The following is a 6,319-nucleotide window of genomic DNA, read 5'->3' on the forward strand; positions in this document are numbered from 1 at the left end:
CAAAACAATGTCAGATCAATGTTGTTTCGATGTCATATTTCCACGTTGATTCAATGTCAGCCTGCTATCTGGCTCAGTCGTTTTTTAGGATTTAATCTTGTAAAAGAAATGTACAAAAACAAGCAGTGTGTGGACAATGCACAGTAAACGTGTACAGCGTGTGTGAAGCTTTCATCATACGATACATACATTTAATTAACTTTTTTTTTCAATTCTGCAATTTGCGCCCCGTCCAGCAGATGGCGCCCCAGGCGGCCGCCTGTGTCGCCTGTCGGCAAAGCCGGCCCTGGTCCTTGGTGTTAAAAAAAGACATACAAACATGTAACTATTACAAGACAAAAATAAAACATTGAGCACAAATCATCCAAAGCAAAAACATTCTAAAAACATAAGACACAAGAATAATCAACTCTAATTAAAAAGATTGGCTACTCTATTCCATAAAAAAGCCTTAACTTGATGTCTAAAAGCCCCTCTAGTATTTACATTTTTGAGTGAAAGCGGTAAATCATTGCACAATTTTATTCCTGTGTAAAAAAAAGAACTTCTGGCTGCAAAATTGACACTGGGCACTTTACAAGACCGTACACTGGCCCTAGTGTTATGATTATGCTGGGAATTTACCATTATTACATGGGAGTTTAAATATTTAGGTGCAGAAACATTGATGACTTTATACATGAGATTCAGCTTTAACTGCTCCACTCTGATATATACTGGTAGCAGACCTACCTTTTTAAAAGCATCTTTACCAATATGAGTCCGGGGAGGTGCATTTAACAGGTAACAGATAGCATTATTTTGTAACACTTGCAGACTGTTTTTAAGTTTTACTGATAATCCACAGTACCAAGCAGAACAAGCGTAATCAAGATGACATTGAATCAATGATACAACCAGTAATTTATTGATGTAAAAGTCTAAATGCCTTGTTTTGCGATACAGGAATTTTAGTCTACCTGCACACTTGGATAATATTTTATCAGCAATAGATTTACTGGTTAAAGACTGCTCCATAGTTAACCCCAAATATGTAATACTTTTCTGTGATACTATTTCAGTGCCATTGCATGTGACCCTGAGTACATTTGTTCTAGACAACTTCCTTTTAGTTGCAAATAAAATGGACTCAGTTTTACCCAGATGTATTGAAAGTCTGTTGTCTACAAGCCACCTGCTAACACTGTTTAATTCGTTACCTAGCGTCTTCTCAATCAGGCTAACATCATTCCCAGGGACCAAAAGTGCAGAGCATATAGAAGCAGCTTACAATTCACAGCAGAGGGCATATCATTGTTGTACACTAAAAATAAAAGGGGACCAAGGATTGAACCTTGGGGCACCCCACAAGAGATATCCTGAGGTTCTGAAAAGGTCCCATCGACATCACATACCTGAGTTCTTCCAGTGAGATAAGAGGTGAACCATTTCACAGCAGAGTTTTTAAAGACGTAAGTGAGCTGTGAGAGGACGCTGGCATGTCTGTCGCCACTTCTCATGCTCACAAACAAAAATAACGCACTACTCCAGCTACTCTGCGATTCTTCTCCTGTTGCTTTATCAAAGCCGCACTACACTTCATGCTACTAGTTGGATTAACTTTCTCACATTCTGCAACTTTTTCGCTGTGTGCTTTGGTTATGCTACAGGATCTGTTAAACAGCTATAATTACCTCTGTCAATGGCTTGATCCTCCACAATATTCTCTGTTGAAACTTGGTCATGATGATCTGCGGCTTGTAAGCTGCTAGCTAGTGTTGGGCAAGCTAGCGTTTTCCTCTGGCATCATGGCATTCCTAAGATACTGCGCTCTGGAACTCTGGACTGGATTTTATGTGGATTTCAACAGGAAACTGGATTTTATGTGTCTAACTGAAACCTGGCAGAACCAAATGGACTTTCTTGCGCCTAATCAAGCTACCCCCCAAGGCTATAGTTACATTCAAAAGCCACGTAGTTCTGGACGGGGTGGGGGACTGGCTGTCATACATCATGCAGATTTCCAGTACCCAACTCTTCTTTTGAGTGCATTCATTTGCTCTGTCTGGGCCACTGCAGCTACAAGTGGTCCTTGTCTATCGTCCGCCTAAGGCATCTGCTAGTTTCCTGCCGGAGCTCCCTGACTCTAATCTCTAATCTCTCCCACCTCTCCAGTTACCATTATACTTGGTGACAGTAACATCCATGTTGATTCCAGTAATGTTTACACTGCAGAATTTTTGTCACTAATGGACTGTTTTAATTTTTCACAAGATGTCAATGGCCCAACCCATGCTAAAGGTCATACACTGGATCTGGTATGCTCCTCGGGTATAACCCCAACCCATCTACAAACTATCGACCTAGCTATTTCTGATCACCTTGCCGTTATGTTCTCTGTTTCTGTACACACACACAGCAAGTGTGTGAAAAGGACCATTGCATATTGAAACATCAAACAAAAAATGCAAAAGTGTGCATACATAAATTATCATACACTCTTCCAGGCCATCTTATCAGCTGTCCTCCAACCTGTACAGTTGATGACTTGGTTAGTCACTATCACATAGTCTGGACTCTGTTGCCCCCCTCATCACTTGATCCATCTCATTCTCCTCTCCTGCTCCCTGGTTCACTGCTGAACTCCGCGCCATGAAGGCTACAGGGCAGAGGCTGGAAAGGTACTATGAAAAATCTAGCCTGACTGTCCACCAGCAAGCCTACAACAACCACGTTAAGAGCTATAAAGATGCTCTATCCAAGGCAAAAAATAACTACTACTCCACACTCATTGGCAACCAACAACACCATCCTAAACAGCTTTTTTCCACTATCAACCGCCTACTCTGCCCACCTGACCCTCCTCAACCTTCTGATGCTGCTGGCCTATGCTCTAGATTCCTGGTTCATTTCCAGAAAAAGATAGAAACCATCCACCAACAACTGCAGCTGTCCAGCTTATCTCAATCAACCACACGCCTGACACAAACTCTTCAACTGCTCAACAGAGCTCAAGTTCTTGAGCTAGTGTCAAACGCAAAGGCCACAACCAGCAAACAGGATCCTATGCCGACAGCCTTGGTTAAGGCATGTCTTCCAACTTTGCGTCCAACACTGGTCAACATCATTAACACCTCGCTGTCATCAACTTATTAACTGCCTGAAGGACATAAATCAATGGCTGGACAGTAACCTTCTCAAACTGAACAAAGACAAAACAGAACTCATGGTGTTTGCCATGAGAACTCATTGTGTTTGCTCAACTTAAAAATGTTGATGACATCATACTGGATGTGGATGGCTGCTCAATCTCTGCAAGTACGCAACCTGGGCGTCATCATGGACTTCACTCTCTCCTTCCAACAACACATCAAAAACGTCACTAAAATTGCTTTCTATCATCTTAAGAACATCTCCAGACTCTGACAGTGCCTCTCCAACTCTGTAGCTGAGACCCTCATACACTCATTCATCACCTCCCGACTTGACTATTGTAATGGCATCCTGTTCGATCTACCCAGCAAAGTCACTGACAGACTCCAGTATGTGCAGAACTCTGCGGCTAGGATGCTCACACACAAAACTTGGTTTTCACATTACTCCCATCCTCATGAAGCATCATTGGCTGCCAGTTAAGTCCTGCATCAAATATACAATCCTCCTCCTGACGTACAAGTCCCTCCATGGACTTGCACCCCAGTACATTACTGATCTTATCCATCCCTACACTCAGTCACGGTCTCTGCGTTCCTCTGACAAGGACCTGCTTGCTGTTCCTAAGTTCAGGCTTAAGACATTTGTTGATAGAGCTCTCTGTGTTGGTGCTCCGTCACTTTGGAATAAGTTTCTCCATGAGATCCTCCTCACTCTCAACCTTTAAAAGCCAGTTTAAAACTAGGGGTGCAACGGATCAAAAAACTCACGGATCGGATCGTTTCTCGGATCAGGGTCACGGATCGGATCATTTTTCGGATCAGCAAAAAAAAAAATAAAAATTTCCCCCAAAATAACTGTAATAGCCTACTGACAAATTCTTTAATAATAAATAGACTTAGCATTATGATATTCTGTTTTATTTTAACTTCACAGGGTTCCAGACTGAAAGTTGAGGGCAGCATCACCTCAAATGAGAACTCACAGCGAGTTCTACAAAAAAAAAAAAAAAATTCTGGTAGCACTGGGGCTGACAATAAATCACTAAGCTTAATTTAGGGTGTAGATGAAATTAACTTAGTTATTATCATTTATAATGTCTTAATATCAATTAATAAAAGTAGTGAAAATATCATCGTACTTTTTTCATTTTAGGACAATCTTTAAAGGATAAACAAAAAATGTGTTGGTAATCAAAAAAATAAAACATTTATTTATGATATTATTGAAGTGCTGGGAAAAGATGTGTAGTAGGCTACTTGTAAGCATTTGACTATTTCTTACACATTATCATATATAGGGTGATTTGTGGACTGAAAGCCTTCTATAAGTGTTTTTCCTGGTTTCCACGTCAGCTCTGTTTGATCTGATATGGTTTATAACAGAAACCTGCGCCGAATCGGAGTGTTTCTCACTGGATCTCGTGGTGTTGATGTTATTAATTCTGAGGCGAATTCAATGGATCTCCTAGTAACAGTGTTGCGTGAGCGAGATCGGCCCGCGACTGTCAAGTTCGGGGCTTTATTTTGTCAATGGATCGCTGCTGCTGCTCCGACCACGGTCCTAATCATAAATGAGTAGCGTATTTTCGTTCCACTTTCATTTTGTTTGCATTCGCTGCTAGGTAACGACTAACGAGTCGATAGATCGCTGATTGCTCAGACGCACATCAGGTTGTGATATTTGTCTCCGTCTCCCTCCCACAGATGTTTACGCGCGCTATTCTTGTCACGGATTCATTGACGCGCCGCTTTACCATGCGTTTAACGTGTGGCAAATTTACTGGTCTCACATGTGCGACTGGATGTAAAATTCAGTCGCACACTCTCAAATTTTGGTCGCAGTCTGGTCTAGAGCCCTGAAATGTTGCGGGGCGTTCAAGCTTCTCCGTTCCTCCGCTCGCTATGACGAAGCTGTGCGTTGACTGAACAACATGCGCACGTTTTTTTTGTTTGTTTTTTTTTCATAATCAATCCGCGGATCACGTGTGTGCCGAACCGAATACATTGATCCGAACGGATCACGGATCAGTGATGATCCGTTGCACCACTATTTAAAACACACCTCTTCACTGAGGCCTTTGGGCTCTAGCTCCCCTGGCCTCTTGCCTCTATCTTATTTCCCCCTTCCCTTTCTCATGTTGTTTGTTAAGCATCCTTGGGTACTTTGAAAGGCGCTATATAAATTAAAGTTTTTATTATTATTATTATTGTTACATGCCTTTGGTGTGAGAGACCCGGGTTTGAATCCTCTACGAGACATGAGCAAGACACTTAACCCCTAGTTGCTCCAGAGGCGTGCGACCTCTGACATATATAGCAATTGTAAGTCGCTTTGGATAAAAGTGTCAGCTAAATGAATAAATTTAAATGTAAATTTAATGTAATGTAATGCTCCGGCACTGGTGATGGGTCCTATTTCCTGAAAGAGCAACACGGGTGCGTTTGCGTCTTTTTCAAGATGTCCTTCCACCTGTGTGTTTCTGGATGCGGTTGTTCCCTTTTCCTCTCTGAGGGTCACAATAGTAGATATGCATCTCACACTCTGCCCCGCGGCGCGGGTATAAACACGGAAGTAGATGCACACACCATTTGCTTTTCGCTGAGGAGCCGAGCGCACTCGGAGTCAGCGGTGGTACAGCGGTAGTGGCAAGGGGACTACGTCCTCCGTTCCCTCCTTCAGGGAACGGTGGGTTGCATACGCAACCAGGACGTTCCCTTTCAGTCGATAACATTGGACATAGTCGACGGTCAACTGAAATGGGATCCAACTTTTGAAAAACCCACTAACTTGTTCTGTTAGTGCTTCACTAACTAACTAACTCGCCACCTTCCAGTGCCTTGATAATAGCCTCCTAATCCTCCCGACATGAGCGGAAGAGGATAGGGCTTAGGCCAGGAAGTCCCTGCTGTTCCACAAGACCCACTCAGTAAGACTTAGAACACTGGGAAAGCTTAGCCTGTACATTGGAAGGAAGGGACGCTGCGGAAGCCACATCCAACCCGGAGGGAAGTAACGTGGAGAATACACACATGAACTGGGCGGGAGACCGGGCAGTCTGATATATGGAATGTCACTGGGGTGGCTCCAGCCAAGAAGGGAGGAGACAACACCATCATCATCATAGCTGCCCATCGTTTCCGATGATGACGCTTGCTTCGGGGTTAGGGAGGGGATCAACGACGTT

This window comes from Pimephales promelas, chromosome 21, assembly GCF_988280905.1.
Source record: "Pimephales promelas chromosome 21, fPimPro1.hap1.1, whole genome shotgun sequence".
Classification (NCBI taxonomy): domain Eukaryota; kingdom Metazoa; phylum Chordata; class Actinopteri; order Cypriniformes; family Leuciscidae; genus Pimephales; species Pimephales promelas.